Source organism: Manis pentadactyla, chromosome 10 (assembly GCF_030020395.1).
Source record: "Manis pentadactyla isolate mManPen7 chromosome 10, mManPen7.hap1, whole genome shotgun sequence".
NCBI lineage: Eukaryota > Metazoa > Chordata > Mammalia > Pholidota > Manidae > Manis > Manis pentadactyla.
In genome coordinates, this window is record NC_080028.1 from 82,486,195 (window position 1) to 82,508,157 (window position 21,963).

The following is a 21,963-nucleotide window of genomic DNA, read 5'->3' on the forward strand; positions in this document are numbered from 1 at the left end:
AGTCTGGGCAGCGGGTGGTTAGGGGCCTGGACTCTGGAGCCTTCACTGGTTCAGGTCTCAGCTAGTGTGTGAACTTTAGCAAACTCATCACCTCTCTGTGTCTCAGATACATGACAGTGGCCACACCATAGGGCTCTGTGAGTTCTGAACAGGCCGATGTGTGTGAAATGCTTAGAACCCAGCCTGGCACATCCGTGCTTGCTAAATAAGAGGGCACAGATGAACAAGGGAAGGGAGAGCCAGAGGGTGTCCTAGGGGTCAGGGAGACCCCCAGGCAGGCTCTGGGGTGTCAGGCAAAGGCTGTCATCTGGGAGGAACCCTTGGCCTGGGAGAGGTTAAAGGGATAAGTGGCAAGAAGGACGCAGGTCAAGGTGTCCAGTTCCTACTCTGGAGTGGACAAGGCTGACCTTGTTAGTTCAGGGCCTCTGTACTCTGTGCCTCAGTTTCCCCTTCTAGGGGAAGGCTTATCCTAATGGAAGTGCCTGGCTTGCCCTAGAAGACTAGTAGACATCTGGAGACTCTTCCCTGAGAAGGAAAGTGATACAAGGAGCATTTGAAGGGAGGTGCCCTGCCGCCCCTCCCCTTCCCTGGGACCGAAGCAGAGAGTGGGCTGTGCTGGCAGCAGGCAGGATGCAGGTCAGACATTAGGCAGGGCTTCCCAGGGTGGAGTACGGTCTTAAAGCTAGGCAGGAGGAACAGTGTGCCTGAGTTGTTGAGGCTGCTCCAAGGGAGAGATAGGTGCTGAGACCTGAAAGTGAGCAGAAAGTGGGGAGATGGAACCCTTTACCTACTTAGCTCCTTCTCATCCTACTGATCTCAGAACAGCCATCACTACTTCCAGAAAGGCCCTGACCTTTGTGACTCCTTTGTTCTCTGATCTTGGGTATAATAAGTGCAAAATTTATTGTGTGCTTAGCATAGCGTCTCCCCCCGACTAGCTTAGCATAGCATCTCCCCCGACTAGACTGGAAGCTCCTGAAAGCAAAGATTATCTGTTTGGCCCACCCTTTTGTCCTACTGCTCTCACAGAGCAAGTGCCCCTTAACAAGTGTGAATGAATGGATGAATGCATGCCATAGCCAGCTTAGAGAGAAAGGGGCCCCATGTGGCAGCCAAGCACCCACCCTCTGTGCTCAGCTATGAACTCACACAGCACCTCACATGGTCTCAGGAACAACCGCCCTTAGCAGAGAGGGGCTGAGCTCCAAGGGTTTGAAACTCCTGCTCCTAGGCTGAGCAACCTTGAGAATCCCTTTACATAACCCAGCATGCTGAGGAAATAGTGATTATGGGAGACCGTGGAAAAGTCTTTCATTTATCCTGCATTTTTAAACACTTTAGAAACCAACATTTGCACACAGTGTAAAGAGCTTGGGGATATAAGAGACAGAGACCCAAATCCAACTGGCTAAAGCACAAAAGGGACTTTAGTGGGTCACATTCCTAAAAAGTCCAGTCTTCAGGAATGGCTAGATTCAGGGGCTCAAATGGTTGCACAAGGATTCTGACTGTCTCCATCTCTTGGCTCTGCTGTCTGCTGTGTTGGCTTCATCCTTAGGGAGGGTCTCCCTGGTGCTGGTAATGTCAGGCTTATATCCCACCATCTTTCAGTGCAATCAAAAGAGAGTTCTATCCTATTGGCCTGGCTTGAGGCCAGACCCATCTCAGAAACAGTAAACAGTCACTGTGGCCAGAGTGCACACTGGCTGCTGGGGGCTGGGTCATAAGCTCACCCTTAGAGCCAAAATGGTGAGCCCCATCATCAGAACCCCTAATGAGTAGGGAAGGATATGTCAAGGAATGCAAGTCCCCAAAGGAAAGTTTGGGTTCTGTTGTTAAAAGATGGGGACAAATGGTGCTGTATGAGAGTTGTATTCCACAAGGAAGAGGTGGGCATCGTGCCAGCCTCAGGTCCCTGTTCTAAGCACTAGGTGTTTGTGGCAGACACTGTCAGTTCCCTGCCCATATCTACCTGGGCCCCTTCCCCACTCCTACCTGCCAGCATCCTCATTGCTCTTCCTGAGGGCCTTCTCTGCTCCATCCAGTTCTGTCGCACCCCCACCTCCACCTGCTCCCCCCAGCAGCTCTCACTAACAACTGACAGTAGCTTAGGTAGAACACATGTTCTATGCACATAAGTGCATGTTCTACACTGTCTCTGAGAGCTCCCCAGTGGGGTTCACCTCTGGTTGCCCACATGGTAACTTGCTTGTTAACATACCCCTTGCCACTGCTTTCCTGCTTCGCTTCTCCCCTCCTCTACCTGGGATCACCTACCGCATAAATGACTTGTTCTCAAATCCCTGTCTCAGGTCTGTTTTTGGGAAACCCAAACTAGGACATTATTAAAGGCAGACCCCAGGGATGGGTACCAGCCAGCACTTGTTTCCTTCCAAATGCCTGCTTCCCTGGGGACAGCTTTGGTGACCCCTTCCCGAGGAAGGGCCTGGGACTGCACCGGCCCTGAGTAGCTTTGCCTCTGTTCTGAGGATTCCAGAGCATGTTCCCTGATGCTCTGCAATAAGCAAGTGGGGCAGAGGTGGAGACCAATTAGATCTTCACTCTAGTTTCCCAGTGGAACAGCCACACCCAGCCACCGGGAGCAGCAGGTGTGGGTGACAAGGGGCCAGAAGCCAACACACTACCCACTCCTGTATTCCTCGGAGAGTGAGAGGTGAGGTCATTTTAGATAGTTCTTGGGCCTGGTTTTAGAAAACGTAGAATCACACAGTAAAAAAGGTCTTTTTTTTTTTAAGATCCCATTTGAAAACACTTCCACTGAATTTTTTATTATTTTGAAAAAAGTGGAAAAAATACCCAAAACTGCAAACCCATGCATATCTACAGCTAGAATAAATGTTACCATTTTATCATATTTGTGTCAGATATTTTTAAGAAAAAAAAAAAGGCCTATAAAGATGAATTCCCATTATCTACCCTGGCCACAGGCCCATTTCCTGGATTCCTCCCACAGGGGCAAACACTCTCATGATTTCAGAGATAGTTTTCTCACATCACTGGACATGCCTTCAGCTACAAGGGACATAGTAGCTACAAGGGCCAATTGCCTTCAAAGCCGCTCCAAGTACAGCTCAGCAGCTCTGAGCTATCAGAAAGAAGTAGGTTCTCCCCTCTCTGCGCTGCCACCACACTGTGCTTGCCATCATCAGGGGCATCCTGCTGGCTGCGGTCACAGAGCCGTATTTCCACATGGGAGGTGGGAATTCATCAGGACTCTGGCTGGAACACTGTGTTTCTCACCTCAGAATATATTCTCCAAAAAGGTATTGAGAGAATCAAAGATCCATCCCTGCCAGCCTCTGTACACCCCAGGCTGCCCCACTGTCTTCTTTCTGATCTATCTCGTGTTCTGGGGGAACTCCTGGTTTTCCTTGGCAGCAATAAGTTAACCCGTGTCTCCCAATGGCCCTGAATGCTCCTGCTCCCAGCTGGGAGCAGCTTCTGTCACCTTTGTCCAAAATGTCATCATCTTCAGCTCTCAAAACTTGATCGACTCTATGAGCTACTCAGTCACCAGTACCACCAGAGTCCCTGATTGTGCTGATGAGCCAGTCACCAGCAGCAATGGCCTGCCCGTGATGGTGGCCATCCAGGACAGGGGGTTCTTCCTGTACAACCAGACCATCATAATGCAGACCAACAGGTCAGGAATGCCTTCTGTCTGCCATGACGGGGCACGTGAGCATAAGGAACAGCATAGAACACACTGGGGAAGTCCCCAAATGCCATCACTGTCCCCCAGCATGGAGACTATTAGTATGGCCAGAACAATGCCTTAACAGATCATTTTTGGTACAGCGGGTAGTTACTCCACCTTGTACAATTTGAAACATTATATGCAGGTTCTAGAGGACAGAGACTCGGTTGCGATTCCTTCCCTGTCCCCCCATCCCCACACCCCCTCCCAGCAGTAGCAGGAACTTCTGACACATCAGTGAATATAAAATGCAGCCAAAGGGAAGGTGCATAGTAATCAGAAGTCCTGGGGTTCCTGGCTTCATGTGCTTCCTTGTACAGGGAGCAGCATCTGATTGCCCAGGAGCATGAGGACATGCCAGGGTGGAGAGGTCATGAAGGGAGTGTGGGCTCTGGGCAGAAGAAATCTAAATTGAGAGCTCTTTTCCCATGTCTCTTCTGTGTCATTATGGAAATCACACCAAGTTTTATCTTTGTGTTCTGCTATCCAAATCATACCCATCAAGACCCTCTCTGGGAAGGCAGCACTGTGGATGCAAAACTTTGAGCTAGCAAGAGTGGATTATCCTTGGGTGTCAAGGAAAAAGGACTGACTGTAGCATTACAAACAGATGTTTTAGTTCCTCTCTTCAGATATGCCGTTTTAGTTCAGTCCTCCAAGAAGCAAGCCAAGATGGATTTAGATAAGCAAGTGATTTATTGGGGGAAATGTGTGGGAGGGAAAATCAGAAGGGAGCCAGAGGAAGATGAGAGAGTTCTCAGACTCAATAGATCCAATGCATGCAGGAAGGAAAGAAAAAAGATGAATAGTAAGAGTCTTAGGTAGAAGTGCAATGTTAAGAAAGTTTCAACAAAGCCAATGGAGAGTGCTCAATCCCCAGTTTCCCATCAGAGAAGCCCTGTATCTCCAGGGAACTGTGTGCTTTAGTGGGTCTGCTGTGCTCAGTCATTGGCTGGGATCAGCTGGGGGAAGCAATGTGGAACTGCCTCTGTGAACCCTGCACAGACTCCACAACTGCAAATCCTCTGCACTCACCAGCCTGCACTATAGTCAGAGATCCTGATGCTGCATTTTCATGGCTCCCATATCCCACCCCTTCTTCCGTGGAGCAGTGGAGCCGGGAGCCTCTCTTTCTAAGGGAAAATTCTGAGGAGGGAGGTTAGTGAGACAAACTACAGCCCCTCCCCCTTGCTGCACTTGATTTCTGGGTGTAACTGATGCCATCCTTTCCCTACTCTATTATCCATTCTCAATTATCCACACCCTCAACTATCACCTTGATGGGCAGGTCTTGATGGGATATAGTGGTATGACCCAATCCTTCAGTCCTAAGGGATCTAAACTCTTGGTTATCATAACCAATGGATCACTGGGTTCCACATGTATTTCTCCCTGCTCCCACTTTGTAGAAGCAGCCCTGCTTTCTTCTAGTACCCCGTCAGGGTCAGTTACTACAGCAAGGACAGTGATTCCTCTTCTTACCAGCTGGTCACAGAACGCATGAAGTCCAAGGTGCCCTGGCAGCAACCATAGCTTAAATCTTATTGAGATCTTTGCTGTGTCCCCAGAAAGAGTGTCCCCATTTTGGGAACCAGGATTTCCCACCCTGCACAGCTCAGGGTTCAGGGATTTAATTACCCACATTGCATTTTGGCAAACGTTTACTAATTACATTGTGGGTAACCAAATTCCCAGCTGAGGAATCAGGGAAGGCTTCTGCAGAAGGTGGCCTTGAACTGCATTACTCTTGATAACTGTGACTGGGAATATTTCACGGCCTGGTTCTACCTCTGCCTCTTCTAAGCCTCAGCTTCCTTTCCTGTAAAAAGAGGAACATGGGGTCTAAATTTTAATGTTTTGCAACACAGGAAGACATTCCTTTCCCTCTCCTTCCTCTCTGGTCTCCCTCTATTGCCTGCTCAGTAGCTCAAACTCCTCCATTAGTTTGTTTTTGGCAATCAGGCCTTACTTGGAGAAGATTAGAACAAAGGGTGAAATTGGAAACTCTGGAAACTCCAGCAGACAGGGATGGGTGAGAGGTGAAAGTAGACACAGAAAAGGTGTTAGAGAGGAAAGATCTTCTAAATGAAGCAAAGCATAAAAGACACAGAGGTATGAGAAAGCAGATGTTCTAGGAACACTGCCTGAGGTCAGGGGTAAACGGAGAAGAGGAGAGCTCCATAGGGGGCATGTAGGAAGTCCCAATTCTAAGAGCTTTGAACACCAAGATAAGGGAATTAGATTTTAGGTTACCTGGAAGTAACAGGGCATCATTGGTAATTTTATGTAGAGGAGAAACCCAGTCCTCTTGCTATTTCCCAGAGCTGATGGTTACATAGGACATGGGTTCTAGAAAAAAAGAGTCTGGATAGAGGCAGGAAGGAAAAAAGTTGTGAACTAAGGCAATATTCTCAGTAGCAAAGGTTACAAAATGATGGCCCATTGGCCACATTTGGCCCAAAAGCATGTTTCATTGGGCCCATTTAGTATTTCTGAATCTGGGGAACCAATTTCAAACATCTAAAAGTTGGAGGATACTATGTTAGAATATAGATTTCCTGCTTCTTTTGAAAAAATCATCTGTCCAAACAGGGCCCATAATGCTCTGGTTTGCCTCACCTCCACCACTCCCTATCAGCAATTTACACCCAACCCCAGTCTAGGTTCTGTGATCTACAGAATCCCTGGTTCTAAAAGTTCTAGAAATGGTCTAGTTCTAGAAGAAGTTCTAGATATTTGTTAGGAAGAGTATGCTGGGTTGGAGAAAATTGCCAGAACAAAGAGAAGAAATAGGGAATGTGCAGGGTCTGATGGGGGGTTTCTTATAAGGAAAATAGTTTGGCTGGGGCTGCATAGACAAGGCTGAGAAAGAGAGAATAGGCCCAGGAGGATGAGCTGTCCCTATCCATCTCCACCTTCATCCATCCCACTTGCTTCCAGGCCACGGATTTCCAGTTATCAAACACACAATCCTCTTTCATACAGGGGTAGTGGCTTCGCACTTGCTTCTCACTCTGCTTTGGAGTCCCGCTTCCTCCCTTTGCCACCCACGACTACTCACTGACTTTACACTAGGGGTCACAAATGCGACATGGCCCCCAAGGTCCTAGTACACAGCCTCTTCCCTGAGTTGGCTGTTCGTTCTCCAAGGACTCGCTCAAAATAGGATGGATGGATAGTTGGATGGATGGGCGGACGAATGGGATAGACGACAGACTGATGGACGGATGAATGAATGCCTATCCGATTGCAGAGCTTGAAACAGACACAAGGATCCGCAATACAAGAACAGACTGGGACGGTCTGGGGCAGTCTGGGCCTGCAGGGGCCAGGAGGCTGGACCAGGTGACCCTCTCAGACTCTCCCGAGTTCTCTCTAACCTCGTTCTCGCCCCCTTGTGGGCTCTGACCTAGAAAAGACGGGGGTGGGAGGATGGAGGGAGTCCACGGGCGCTAGGACCCAGCGCGGCCGGAAGGCGGGATCGGGGCGCCGCGCGCCGCTCCCTCTAGGTAGGGAGATTCTGCGCCCTGCGGCGCGCGGCGGGAGAATGCGGCGGGAGAGCGCGCGCGCGCCTGGGTTAGTGCGCGTGCGCGAGGGCGCGCGCCAAGCGGGGCGGACAAAGGGGCGGGCGGAGGCGCGCAAGCTGGAGGGCGGAGCCCCGGGCCAGGCGGGCAGGTGCGCGCAAGCCAGAGGGCGGAGCCGCGATGCCGCGATGGAGCGCAGCCCTGGCCGGCGCCGGGGCCGGAGCCCGAGCACCAGGCGAAGCACGAACCGGAGCTGCAGCCAGAGCCCGGACCAGGCCAGGGTCCGGGACCGCAGGGCCGGGCTGCTCGTAGCGGCGGCGACGGAGCTCCCCAGCGGCTGAGGGGCTTCCTCCCAGCTCTGCCCGGTGGCCGGGACGTAGCAAGCCCGAGCAGCCGGGGAGCTCGGGGATCCCCGCACCACATCCAGGATCCAGAGACCCCTAGGAAAGCGGGGACCCCTCCAGGTCCAACACAGAGCGACTCCCCAGCTGGGGAAAGCAGAAGCTTCTTCTGTATTCAGAAGACAGTGACCTCCTTACAGTACCGCGAAGACTCCCCCTCTTCAATCTGGGTCCCCCAAGATCTAGAACGCAGTCACCCCCCCCCCCCATCCGGGTTTGCGGGGACTCCCTCTCGAGATCCTGGTCATTACAACTCCACGCCTCAAGACACGAAGACCTAGCTCAGAACGCCCCTAGGTCAGTGGGTCCTAGACCCCCCAATTCTAGGGACCTGAAGACAGCAAGAAATATCCCTCACCAGCAAGAGGACCCTCTCAAAGCTCGAGGACCAGGGCGACTGAGCCCCTCGCGGCGCCCTTCGCATCCCAGCCCATGGTTGTGGAGCCCTGAGCCCCCGGGCCAGGCTGACAAAAACCGAGACGGCGCCCAGGCCCCCTGCCGCGGCGTCCCCGAGGCCCCAGCCCAGGTAAGCCAGGCCTTGGTGATGGGCAGCAGGTGAGTGGCTGCCGAGGTCCCTAGCCCTGCAGGTGGGGAAGGAAGTATTGGTGCGCACTGCCCCCTCCCCAGCGTCGCCATAGAGCAGAGGCTGAAGGACGTCTCTTTGTGTCTCGCTTGGAGGAGCCGCCCCCTCCTCCTCGTCCTTCCCCACCCCACCCCCCAGCCCTGGGGTTTGGGCGCAGCGCCCTGGCCCCACCGAGGAGTGGTGGCAGAGCATCTTATGCCACGGAACAGGGAAGAGGGTGGAGAGTCTCCCCCACAAAAACTGTGAACCTGGGGCTTTTTGGACCCTTGGTCCTCGGAGTAATAATATACCCCTCCCACAAGGCCCGGCTGAGTTCCCAAGTGAAGTCGTCATTGTCCTCCCACCCCAGAAGATTTGTGGATGTCCACAGGTGAAGGGACCTGCAGCATGTGGCCCAAGGGTGATGGCTGGGGCTTTGGGTGTGTGTCTTTGTCTGTGAGAGGGCAGGGCAGCTCTGTGTTTGAGAGAATAGGTGGGAATCCCTTATTTTCTCTGTGACTCCACTGCCCCCCACAGTGGGGGATCTTCCTCCAGGCTATACTTTGTGCTCCCTGCAAGAGGGGAGGAAGCAAGCCCTTTTTAGAGTGAGGCACTGGTTTCTGGGGAGGCAGGTAGTTTGGATGAAGAAGCCATTTCAGGTCAAGGGACCTTTCTGTCCCTATTTGCCCAGGGGCAACAGACCCAAGGCCTTCCTTTCTCTTCCTGACCTCCAAAACACCCAGGACCAACCTCTTGGTTGTCCAGTGTGGTGTAGACAACCAAGGGGCCATTCTAGGTTCTCACTTTAGCTTTCCAAATCATATACAAAGCAGTACACCAGCCTGGCCCTCAGGGAAGTTCTGAACCCCAGGCCCTGCAGCTCATGGGAAGATGAGAGGCCCAGGGAATGTTGTACACTGAAATTCTGGATCAGAGATCCTGAGAAGGAACTAGACAGCACTGAGGGGACAAGGGGAACACGCTGGGCTGCTGGGGTTCCCCCAGTCTCTCCTCTCTGAGCCCTCTGCAGGCAAGCAGTGATCCTAAGGAAGGCAGGACTCTGGGTACAGGTAGCCCCCTCAGTAGTTCCTTTGTTCATTTATTTATTCAACAAACCTCTAATTGTTGTCTGTGATATACCAGGTACCAAGTTTTTTCCCCCCACTTCATAGATCTCCTTTCCTGTTCTCTCCTGTTCATCAGATCCATGGCTGTTCTCAATCTTCTTAGGCCACTCTTGTTGGGCTTGAGGTGGGCCTCGTCAGCCCCAGCTGACTACTTCTGACCCCATACCTGAAGAATCTTATCCCCATCCTGCTGCAGACTTGGGGGCCCTGAGCCTGGGTGGCTTATTCCTCTTCTGCTCCCTTCCCAACACCAAGTGTCCCCATACCCACTTGCTGCTGGGGGGAGGATATGACCAGCAGAAGAGGTAGGGGGCACTTCAGGCCAGACCTCTGGCAGCCCCTCCTGCAAATTCAAGGAGAGTTGAGGAAGTCCCCCTCACTCAGCACAGGCTGTGGGGGAATCAGCTGTCCTGGATGACTGGGTGACCTTGGGCAAGTATGTGGCATCTCCCAGAAAGAATGACAGAGTGACACGCGCTCTGCACCCTCAGGGTAGATGTTAGATATATATCGCACTTGGGCCTCAAGAAGTACACAGGGGTGTCCTCTCTCTCTCTGAGGGAGTTTGTTTCCCCCAGTGGTTCTCAGGAGCTGGGCCTTGTCATATGACAGACAGACAAGGGAGTGGAATGAGAGGCTAGAGTGGAGATTTCAGTCACTGTGACTAGGGGAAACCATCAAGAGACTAGAGAGGGGAAAGGGAGTAAGATCTCCCCTCCTCACTTACCTGTAGTGGCTCCCCACTGAGTCAGGAATAAAGCACAGCCAAAGCTCTTGGCAGTGTGACCCTAAACCTCTTCCCAGGTGTCGTCTCCCACTCCTCATTCACCATCCTCTACGTCTGGCTCATCTCCCCCATTCCCTCTGACTCCCTACTCCATCAGGTACTGTACCCTCAACCTGCAAAGTTCCTCATAGCTGCTAAGGAGCAGCTCTCTGCCTCCACCTCCCTTCTGATCTGACCTGGGCTGGCACAGAGTACTGAACTAAATTGGATTGGTTGCTGGTTGGTGGCCTGGAGACAAATGTGCTGTGAGTTTGTTTCTACATCTAGACCCTGATCTCCAGGAGAGGGAACCAGGTCTGTCTTGTCCATGTTGCATCGGCTTTGTCTAACCCAGAGTCCAGCATATTGTACAGCACATGTTGTGAAAAACAGCTTCTGGACACATTTTGTTGACCCACACTGTATTTTTCTCATGTTGATATTTGTTGCCAGTGCCAAAACAAGATATATTCCACATACAAATATTGATTTCTGTATCCTCTTGAAAAATGAGATGATGTGGCAACCTCAGGCTATAGCCAAAAAATGACCATCTTCTACATACACTCACCTTCCAGCTCGCCCTAGGCCCCACCTGTCCTGATCACTCATTTATGTGACCTACTGGCCTCTCCTGTAGGCATCTGGCTTTGCAGGCCTAAGGTGGAATCCAGAAAATGTTTGCTCAGCGGGTGACCTTCCTCTGTGTGTGTTTTGCACACGAGGGTGTTCCCTGCCTCCCCCAAGGCTAAGTTAGAACATGCACAGAGTAGTTTCCCTCCGGGGTTGAGGGCTAAGTGATAAAGTGAGCCTGAATTCCTCTAGCCAGAGCACCTCCAGCCTAGTGCTGCTTTTTACTCTGGGCCCTGTCTTGTGACCCTGCCGCATACTGGAAGGATTCAGCCACTAAAAACTTGTTTTGACTGTCCCACTTGCTCAGGAGCAAAAGTCCAAGGTTCTAGGCCCAGGTCTTGCTGAGAACTGAGGGCAGGACCACTCTTTGTGTTTCAGTTTACTCATGTGTCCAGGGAGGAATTAGACTAGAGGTCCTGTCTGCTATAAGCTTCCTCCATGTTCTAAATTTCTAGGACTGAGTTCAAGCTGTTCTAAGTTTTGATCAGGCAAAAGAGGGGGGCCTAAATGCAGGAGTCACTAAAACATATTGACATGCCCTAAACATTAATGAAACCAACAGGCGTTGCCAAGTGGCTGGGCCAGGGGCCAGTGCTGGACCCCAGCATGGCCCTGGAAGGGAGTGTGCCATCTTTCTGGATGAAGGTCTACAGCAGCCCCCGATCAAAGGAGATGGCAGAGCACCATGGTTGAAATCACAGGCTCTGGTCTTTGCCTGGGTTTGAATCCCACTTCGCTGCTGTGTGATCTTGGGCAAGTCACTTAACCTCTCTCACCTTCACTTTGCTTACATGGAAAACAAGGATAATACCTACCTCAGGGCTCTCAGGGGGATTAAGTGAGCTAAAGCAAGGAAAGGGTCTAGGATAGGGTCTGGCATGTGAAACATGCTCAATAACTATTGACTCAAAGGGGTGTTGGCAAGTGGGTAACCAGGCCTTGGTGGTAATGCCTCTTCGGTTTTCCTATAGCAAGTCTGGGGAGGCTATGGGGCTTCTACTATCCCCTTGAAAGGGAAGGAGGTGTTTGAGCAGCAGTAGTGTGTGATGGTTAAGAGCATGAAGCATGCTCCTGCTAATAGTGGGGTACGGTGGGGTTCAATCCTGAGAATCTTTGAGGGCCCTTCCAGAACCTTGCTCTTTGGCTCTAGGGCTGAAATCTGGGGCAGGCTGGCCATAGTCTGTAGCTGAGGTACTCTTCCCTCCCAGCTCTGCATTCTAGGTGAGACTTCTACTGGAGTGAGTCCCTGAGGCTTTCTGTCCCCATGCAGTTGGGCCTCAGGCCAGAGCCAAGACCAGCATGTCCAAAAGACCCTGAGTCCTCCCCAGACCACCCACCCTCGTCCCTCCTCTCCCTGTCCCTCTTCCATGTTTCTGGAAGCAGCAGCAGATAGGCCTAGAGGGGCCAGTAAAAGCCCCGGCCCTCTCCTGTCCACCTGCTCTCCCCTCTCACAGCCATAGGTTGGCCACAGTCTAGAGAGGGGACAGGTCCAGACTCTCAGCTTAGCTCCCCCAGCCCAGGAGCCCAGGAGTGTAATAGAATGGTTGGAAGGAAGCAGAGGAACATTTTTCAGTGTCAAGTGCTCCATGCCGGACACTGGATATCGCTTTCTCATCTAGTGCTGAGAACAGCACCACATTAACGCAGAGTGAGGATTTGAATGCCCACCTCTGGGAGCCACCAAAAGGTTTGTGTGAAATATGTCAGACTGCCTGGGTTTGAATCGTACCTGAACCATTTACTAGATATAAGACTTTGGACAAGGCAGTTGTCCCCTCAGCCTCAAGTTCTCTTGATGGGGAATGGGGACAGTAGCTCCTACTTACTGGGGTTATGGCGAAGACTAAACAACCCTGTTACAGAAGGGTTTTTTTTTAGCAGTGCCTGCTACTTAAGTGTTTACTCTTGTTTCTTATGCCACACCCTGCCAGGGATGCAAATAAGCTGGTCCAGGCCAGAGGAAACCCCTGTGACCCCCCACTGCAGCAGCTGTCCTGCCCTGTTTCTTTAGCTGGTCATGGGAGAGGCAGAGAATGTCTGGGATGGCCCTGAGGGATGGATGGGGGCTGGACAGGACACAACCACCTCATCCTCCTCTTGGTCAGGCCCAGGAGAAGCAGGTCAAATCCCTGCTCCAGGCAACTCTTCTGAGTCTGTTGGACTTCCCACCATAGCAGCAAGGCTTCGCACTCTCTGGGGCCAGAGCCCACTGCACTGCCAGGAGATCTGCCCAAACTGATAGCTCAGGTGCCCTCCAGCCCACGCCCCAAGTGTCTCCAGGAGGAGCAGCGGGATCGGCAGTTAACACAGCTGAGTGCCAAAAGCACAACCTCTGGACCCCACCATGTGACCTTGGGCAAGGTGCTTTAAACCTCTCCGTTCCTCCAATCCCTCATCTACAAAAGAGGGATGGTACTAGTACCTGCCTTGTAGGGTTGTCCTGAGGATTAAGTGAATGCATGTTTGTAAAGTGCTATGAATGGTGCTAAGCGCCCACTGAGGGTTTGCTGTTAATGTTAGTCCTGAAAAGCCCAGAGCAGAAAGGGAATGTCAGTCCCACTTTTGAAGGTAAATAAATGGAAGCTTAGGGGTGAAAGTACTCTCTCAGGCCTCCATATCTAGGATTCAGGGAAGATTCTGCCCACCGTTCCATCATTCACTCACCGTTTACAGTGCAAAGCCAGCCAGAAGGACCCCACAGGACCTAAGCTGGGCTCTAGCCAAGGTTCTGAACAAATTGCTTGGCTTTCCTGCCCCCACACCTCTGCTCATGTGAGGCCACAATAGGCAAGAGCCGCAGCCCAGGACTTTTCTGGAAGCTTCTAAGGCTTCCCTCACCCTTATTCCTCTGTTGTAGTCCAGGGACAGTAGTGGGACATAGGGAAACCGGACTCTGAGTGCAGACTGGGTTGGGATCATGCTTTCTCTTTGCCCCAGGGCCCGACACATGAGTTGGCTTCAGGAAGGGTTTGCTTAGGTCTGGGATCGGGATGCATCTCATTCAGAATGAAGGCCAGTTCCTCACTGTGGCCTTCCAAGGCCCTGCACACTGCCACCTGCTCCTTACTTCTACCCTCCTCCCCGGCCCCTTGCCCCATATCCTCTACTCTGTAGCCATGCTGTCCTCCTTACAGCTCCCTGAGCACACTCTCCCAGTCCTCCGTGCCTCTGCCAGGAAAGCTCTTCTGCAACATCCCCGTGCTTGCAGCTTGTGGCTTTTCCTGCCACCCACCATGTCTACGATATCATTCCCCACCCGTGACATGTCCTTACTTCTCCCTGTTTTGTTTTCCCCTTTAGGACCTCTTACTGTCTGACACTTACTTTTATTATTGTCTACCTCCAATCTAGAATATGAGCTCCTTAAGGACAGGACTGTTTATTTGGTTCATGAATGTATTCCAGATCCAAGAATGGTGCCAAACACAATGTAGATGCCCAACACATATGTATTGACAGTTCTGGAGCTAGAGAGCCATCTTTAAGCCACTTTCTAACTGTGTGACACTGGACACATCACTTAATTTTCCCTTCTCTGAGTCTCTGTTTTCTGAACTGTAAGGGATGTAATTGGGAATAATAATAGTAGCTTCTCCTAAGATTGTTATGAGGTTTAAATAAATCACTATATATAAAAAGCTTATGCTTTAAGTGGTTGTAAGTGTTGGCTATTAATGATACCTTAACTTGTACAATATTATTCACGTTTTACTGATGAGTAAATAGAGGCACAGAGAGTAAGTGATTTACCTAAAGCTTCATGGCTAGAAATGAGAACCATTCCGGTTCAACCCAGGAACACCTGAATCTGGGTTCCAGGCTCCTGAGCTAGGCCATATCCTCACTCCATCCCTCACCAGGGGCTCAGAAGAGAGGTGAGGGCTGTGGCTAGTGAAAGGCCCATCTCGTCAGGGAGCCTCTACTCATACAGCCTTCCCTCCAGTGGCCTCCACCTGTCCATGGGTGAAGACCCAGCCAAGGCCCCTGGCCCAGTCAGCCAGTGCCGAACAACCCCTGAGCTCTGCGCCCTCTACTCATATTGACAGCCCTGAATGCTGGGCTGCCCACCTCAACCAGGTGACAAGGCTCCTGCCTCCTACCACTCCCACAGTGGCTGCCATAGGCACTGGGCCCTCAAGTGGTCTGGGAGGGGTGAGGCCCAACGCTCCCAGCTCCCTGGGGCCTGGCTGCAAAAAGAGGCTGGAGAGCCTGTTCCAGCTCTGGTTGCCAGCTGCAGGCAGACAGGCCACAGGCTATTAATAGCCCCCAAGAATGTGCCCCAGGGAAGGGGCAGCATGTGGCAGCTGGGAGGGAAGACCAAGACAGAGGCTGGAGCCAGAAGCGGGGCCTTGCAGCAAGGAAACCCCAGGCAACCCCTGGTGGAGAGTGCAGTGGGAAGAATGTTGTTGCCAGTTTCTGCTGCTTGATCTTGGGAAAGTCCCAGCTCTTCCTCTCAGTGTCCTCACCTGAGAAATGCAGAAGCTGAGTCAGATGATCTCCAAAGTCTCTTCTGGCTAAGGGAGATTTGGGAGGTGAGATTTGGCAGAACCAAAACAGCCCCCCATTTCCAGCACAGAAAACCAAAGTGCAGTCAGAGTGTGGCTTTACCCAAAATGGTGCAGAGTCACACAGAACCAAGGTCCCAGGACCCTATGCCCAGCAAATTCTTTCTGAATATCTGCTCTGTGCCAAGCATTTCAAGAAGTGCCTGTTCAATTCATATAGAAACCCACCACATTAAAGGGGCATTCTCAGCCCCATTTAACTGATGGGCAAACTGAGACTTAGATAGATGGCACAGCATGCCCAAGATCACACAGCAAGAAGGAATGGAGCCAGAATTTGCACATGAGGAAGAGATTTGAGAATATTGTCCTCCTTTGAACAAAATAGAATGTTGGATGGCATCTGTATTTGTGCTGAAAGACCAAGAGGAGGGAGAGGTCTTATCTGGAGTCTCCCTGGGGCCATGACCCTCTGATGCTCTATGTAGATGTATATATAGGGTGACTGGGGACCTTTTCAGGGGAAAGGATACTGAGACTTTGGTGATCCATGAAGGAATAAGAACCATTAAGTTGCTTTTTTCATGGTTTGGAAAACTGAAGACAAGGTGAGCCAGGCGGCTGGCCAGGGCTGTTTCTGGGGCTAAGTGGCCCAGCTCTGGGTCCCCCACTTCCTGCACTATGGTAAACAGATGAGAAAGCCAGGAATACTGGTAGGGAAGGGGTTGAACAGCAGAGAACCAGACTGGGCATCTGCCTTGAGGCTAGAGTGAGGTGTTAGAGGGGCTTATAGGTGCCTCCACCTTCCTGAACACAGGCTGGCCTACATGGGAATTTGGGGCAGCCGAGCTGAGCCATTCCTCCTCTAGCCCCTCTCGGGGGACACCCACCTTGGGTGAAAAGTCACGACCTCCCCTCCCCTCACACTTGCCTCTGGCATTGTCTGGACCCCCAGCCAACCTGTTTCCTTTTACTCCCTAGACCCAACAGGGTTGTACCTGGTGAAAAGTTACATGGCTGCCCCCTGCCTCTATTCACTCAGTTCCCACTTTTCTCCTGAGACATTCATTCATTCATTCACCAGGTATTTATTAAGTGCCTACAATGCACCAGCTACTGTGCTAGCTGCCAGGGGATGCAGCAGTGAACAAAAGCAGCCCAGCAAAGTCCCTGCCCTCTTGATCTTTAAGTTCTAGTTGGGGGGAAAGACAGACACAATAGATACCACAAGTTGGTAAATTGTATAATACGTTTGAAAATGATACACCCTAGCGGAGGGAAAAGTAGGTTAGCATAAGGGGCAAGCAGTAGGGTAGCCCTAGTTGAGGCAGTGTCATTCGAGCACAACTTGGAGGAAACAAGCCATGTGGATATATGGGGACAGAAGGAACATCCCCCAGGCAAGGAGCTATTGGTATGGGGGACCAGTTAGGAATTTACTGCAGTAGCTGAGAGATGATGATGGTTCAGACCTATGGGATTAAGTGCTGAGAGTGATCAAGACCTTTATTAATGTCTGTTTTTGATTCCAGAGTTACCTTATGCAAATACAAGCAAATGAGAAACCTATTCTAATTTCCCCCGTTTCAGAGTCACATACTGTATACAGAAGCCCAGGCAGGGCAAGGAGCTGGTGGCAGCTGCTGTGTCCCACCAAAAAGTGGCCTTCTCCCACATGGCTGGGGGAGGGCCAGTGGCACAGCCCCCTGGGGGATGTGGAGCACTCTATAGAAATTCCCAACACACACACCCTTTAACCTCGCAACCCATTTCTAGAATAGATCATACAGACACACCTCTGCAAAATGACTTAGCTACAAGGCTATTCTTTGTTTGTAATAGTAGCAAAAGGTTGAATTTGACCCAGGTGTTTTTCAGCAGGAGTTTGGTTAAGTAAATGGCAGTATAACTATGTGCACCTTTCCAGCCCTGAGGGCTTGGGCTCGCATTCTCAAGCATTCCTCCATCCTGGCTACCTAACCTTCTCAGGCTTCCCCCTGCCTTGCACTTACTGTTGGGCCTGCCTGGGTGCTGTCCACACCTGTGGTGCTGAAGGCAGTGGGCCAGAGGGAGGCCTGGGCTTCAACCCAGGAACCAAGAGTAGAGAAGTTCAGATAAGCAGCAGAAGTTCAAGGTTCAATTTCTGGCTCTGCTTCTCACTGGCTGAATGACCTTGAGCAAGTTGCTTAACCTCTCTGAGCCTCAGCATCCTTGTCTTGCCAATGGGTTTCAGCCCCAAGCAAGTTTGCTATGGATTCAATGTGACCAAAGAAAATGACAGCAAAATGTTCTTGGGGTGAAAGGGTTATACCCAACTTTATTCTCATAGTGGCAGGTCAGTCACTAAAATCCCATTCACTCAGAGTGAGTCTACATGCAGCAGGCCGGTGTCTGCCTCTGGGCCCCTCTGTCTGCACAGCCGTCCTCTGGGCCCCTCTGTCCACACAGCCATCCTCTGGGCCTCTCTGCACAGTTGTCCTGCAGAGCCGTCCTCTGGGCCTCTGTCCTCAGTGCTGCCACCACTCCAGCCTCTGCGCTGCTCTCCTGCAGAGCACTGGGCTAAGCTCTTTTTATAGAGTCAACAGCCATGTATTGCCCACAGGTGTGCAGTGAGCTAGTCAATCACAGCCTGGTGAGAATTCTGGCCACAGAAACTCTCATTTTATCCACAATCCTTATCTGTAAAATAGGGTTGCTGTGAAAATTGAATGACAGCAGCAATATAAAGCTTGAGAAAATAAGTGATAATTTTTACTGTATCATTTTAGAGACAGTAAACCATAGTGGTTAAGCTTTTGGACACTGAAGTAATAATGCTTGGATCTGAGTCCTGGCTCTGCCACTTACAGGATGATCTTGATCAAGTGACACAGTTGCTCCTCACTTTCCTTACCTCTAAAATGGGGTTAATAATAGTCTTTGTGTCATAGGACATTGTGAGGATTAGAGAGTTGATCTATGTGAGGCACTTGGCACATGACAGAGGTTCCTTAGTAGTAGCTGTTATTATCACTTTCCTCTCTATTATTGTCCTCATTCTCAGTATAACCTGCAACCTAAAGATTCCAGACAAGTATATGTACCCAAGTGTATGTTCATAGTGTATGTTCTCAGGTATCTCTTTCCTGAGAGCTGCAGCAAAAGTCCTAGGGCTAGATCTCAGTGGGTCACCTTTGGTCACATGTCCATCTCTGAACCAGTCACTGACCCGGCAGATGGGATGGATTGACTGGTTGACTAGACTATAGACAACCCTACTGAACCACATGGACAGAGAGGGGCCATTCCCCAAAGAAAGGGAAATTGGTGCTGAGCAGGAAAAAAACACCACAGGCTGATTCAAGAAGCCACTGATAATGGCTGAGCAAGGCAGGGGTTAGGTCAAATCTGGTCTTAAGACAATTTACCTGACCACATGGATGGGGGAACTGGAGGGGAGAATGTGGGGATGTGGGGAGTGAGCTCAGCCACACAGGCTAAGGGAATGAAGCTCTAGCCCCTCACTTGACATAGAAACAAAGTCAAAGCAGCTGAGAGGGGTCAGAGGGGCTCCCTGTCTACCTTACAGCTGCTTTTTCACACAGCTTTTAATTACAACATGGACCCAGAGAGGTGACCCACCCAGCAACAATTATCTCTTCAATGGCATCCTTCCAGGCCAGGGCTTTGTTCAGGATACCTTTGGGATCTGCCTGTGCTGAGAACATAGCATGGGTCCAGTGACCTGAGAGCGGGTATCTGGGTGTGTGGACAGAGAATCTTAGAATTCCAGAGTGACAGTCAGAAAGGCCTGGCTGACCTCACTCAGTCAGACCTCACCCACCGATTCCCCAACAAATGGGCACTCATTCTCTGCTTCTCTACCCCCAGTGACAGAAAATGTGCTTCCTTCCTCCTGTGACTGTGAGAACTGCCTCATTTTGAGCTGCTGTATGCTTGGGTCTACTTTTAGGAGCCTCACACAGCACATAAGGGCATAGGATCTGAAGCCCAAAACTGAGTTCAAATCCCAGCTCTACCAATTATTAGCTCTCAGGTAAGTTACTTAGCCCACTGGTGCTTCAGTATCCCTCTCTGTAAAATGGGGATAATAATGGCAGCACCTACCTCCCAGACTTGTGACTTAAATGATTTAATCCACAGTGCTTAGCACAGCACCTGGAATATGGTAAATGCTCAATAAATATTTGCCAGTATTCTTATTCTCCCAAAAGACAGGATAAGAGCAGGCCCCCTTATCTTTACAGGCTGGTCACCCTACAGGCAGTTGGACACACTGAGGTTGAAATCCTAGCTCTTTTGCCTGCTTGCTATATACCCCTTGGAAATAACTGGGTAGTGCTGGCTGCTATAACAAATAAGCCCCTATATCTGAGCCACCTAACACACTAGACATTCACTTCTGGCTCACATAAAATGCCAAGTAGGTAATCCTCACCAGCAAGAGGCCTCCCCCACCCAGAGACCCAGGCTTCTCCTATCTTCTAGCCCCACCATCTTTTAGGGCCTTGGAATCCTTTGCATCAAGCCAGCATACTGAAGAAGAGAGAACCAAGAAACTACTCACTTAAACAAGTCCCCACCAGCACTAACACACATCATTTCGACTCCCCATTCCATTGGGGAAAACTGGGCACACAGCCACACCTGGATGCCAGGGAGGCAATGCAGTTCCCTGCTGACAGCCACGCTCCAGCAGCCACTCTGTATTAGAGAAGGGGAAACAAAAGTTTGGTGGGCAGTTGGCTATATTTACCATAACTACAGTCAGTCACCAGCTCCTTGGGTCTCTGTTCTTCGTCTATAAAGTAGAAAGCATTACTCAGTTATGGCAATGGTTGCACAGCTCTATACATTTACTAAAATCATTGAGTTGGGCACTTACTAAGGGGTGAATTTTGTTATATATGTTATGCCTAAATTAGGCTGTTTTTTAGAAAACAGGAAGCGTCTTGCCCCCTTTCTCAGGGTACTTATGAGGACTCAATGAGTAAAATTTTGCCAAGATGGCACTGTGTGTGTGGTGTGTATTTGTGTGTGGCAGGGTGGTGGGGTGGGGAAGAGAGAAGGGAGGTTCCAAAGTAGGCCTGAGTTGAATTATGCATTGGGTGTAGTTCTCATGAGAGTGACACCCAGCTCAAGCCACCTGACAACAGGAAGTTGTAGACGTTCAGTCTTGCTTCTTGCTTGGGAAACCCTCCCCCCACCACAGTGGCCCTCCCAACTTGTGGCAGAAGACCCAGCCCACAGGGCCAGAGCCTTTGTGGTCAGAGGCATGGCTGCTGCTGTGAAAACCTCATGGCTGTTCTGTGAAAGCCTTCGGCAACACAGACAGGAAACAGAGGGCCTCCCTCAGGGCCAGCAAGGTCACACACTTGAGATGCAAGAATGTGGGGTCCCCTGGGCAGCACAGTCAGCTTAAGTGTAGAGAGGTGCAGGGTGAATGGAGGTCAGCCAGGGGGCCTCCACCGCCTGGTGCTAGAAAGTTCACAGCTACTAAGGCCATGTCGAGGCCTTCAAGAGGAGGCAGAGATAATGATGAAGATAAAATGCTTTTGGATCAAGTTCCCATTGATGCCAAACATATACTGTATATATATATATATATACCTTCAGCCACTCAGTGAGGCAGATATGTCTTAATTTACTCCAGGCTCAAGTCCCCTCCTGATAAAAGGAGGGGGCACACCTCCCACCCTCACTGCTGTGAGCATTGAATTAATACATGTAAATCACCTGGACCAGTGCTGGACACCCAGTAAGCCCTCAAGAGGAGCTGAATGCATGGTTATCTTCGGCTGAGACTCTGCCATCTTCTGGGCCTCAGTTTCCCCATGGACACCAAAGGATCTGGATGAGATGTTTCACCATTCTGACATGGGAAAGCACAGTGGTTAAGAGCACTAGGTCTGGAGGTAGTCCTGTGCTTACTGCACAACCTTGGGCAGACTACTGAGTCTCTCCGTGCCTCCATCTCCTCATCCGTACCACTGGGATAATAATAGTCCACACCTCACAGAGCTGGGATGGGGTGGGTTCATCCTTAGGACAGGGCCTGGCCCGTAGTCAGTGCTGCTACAGTTGTTATTGTCATTATTGTTACTTTCTTCCTCATGTGGACATGGAAGCTGAGGCCCAGAGAAGTGATGTGACTTGCTCAAGGTCACCCAGCTAAGAAGTGGCACATGTTAGGATCAAGGCCAAGTCTGCTGAGCCCCAAGGCCCGTGCTGTTTCCGTAGCTCCACTGCACCTCTTAAGTCACATGCATCATAACTGGGTCAGAGGCAGTGTGTACCTGGGGAGATGGTGCTGCAGCAGGGACAGTATATGGATTAAATCCTTGTCTCCTGTTGACACCTTACAGAGAACAGGAGGATGGGAAGGAGGGAGGGGATGATAGTGGGGACCTCCAATACTGGACCCTAAGAACCAAGGAAAAGGATGAGGGAGAGTTGGATCTGATATAGCCCCTGTCCCCAGGGACAGACAGGAACACAGATGAGACCACCCCAAGATATTCAACAGGGGCCCTGAGAGAGAGACAGACAGACCCTGTCTGAATCCTAGGACTTGTAGAGGCAGGAATTGGCACCTGGGGAAACAGGGAAGGCTTCCTGGAGGAGTGTAACCTAAGGCTAATGAGACACAGGAGAGAAGGTGTGGGACGGGGAGGTGAAGGCGGTAACAGGAATGGTGGAAGAGACTTATGCCACCTTATAGCCATAG

At 50.9% G+C, this 21,963-nt stretch overlaps 1 protein-coding gene across 4 annotated transcripts in view; it reads left to right on the forward strand.

Annotated features, from left to right (window-relative positions):
* The window catches only part of SBK1 (SH3 domain binding kinase 1), a 51,688-nt gene that overhangs the window by 21,636 nt on the left and 8,089 nt on the right, over positions 1-21,963 (forward strand). For 2 of the 4 annotated variants that reach the window (XR_005028848.2, XM_036905704.2), the window contains exon 1: positions 7,361-8,169. The exons of 1 other annotated variant lie outside the window; for it this stretch is intronic. The gene's annotated coding sequence lies outside the window, so the exon portion shown is untranslated. Of the gene's footprint in view, positions 1-7,360; positions 8,170-19,106; positions 19,273-21,963 lie in introns of those variants that run through there. One more of the 4 variants, XM_036905706.2, reaches the window with a different exon arrangement.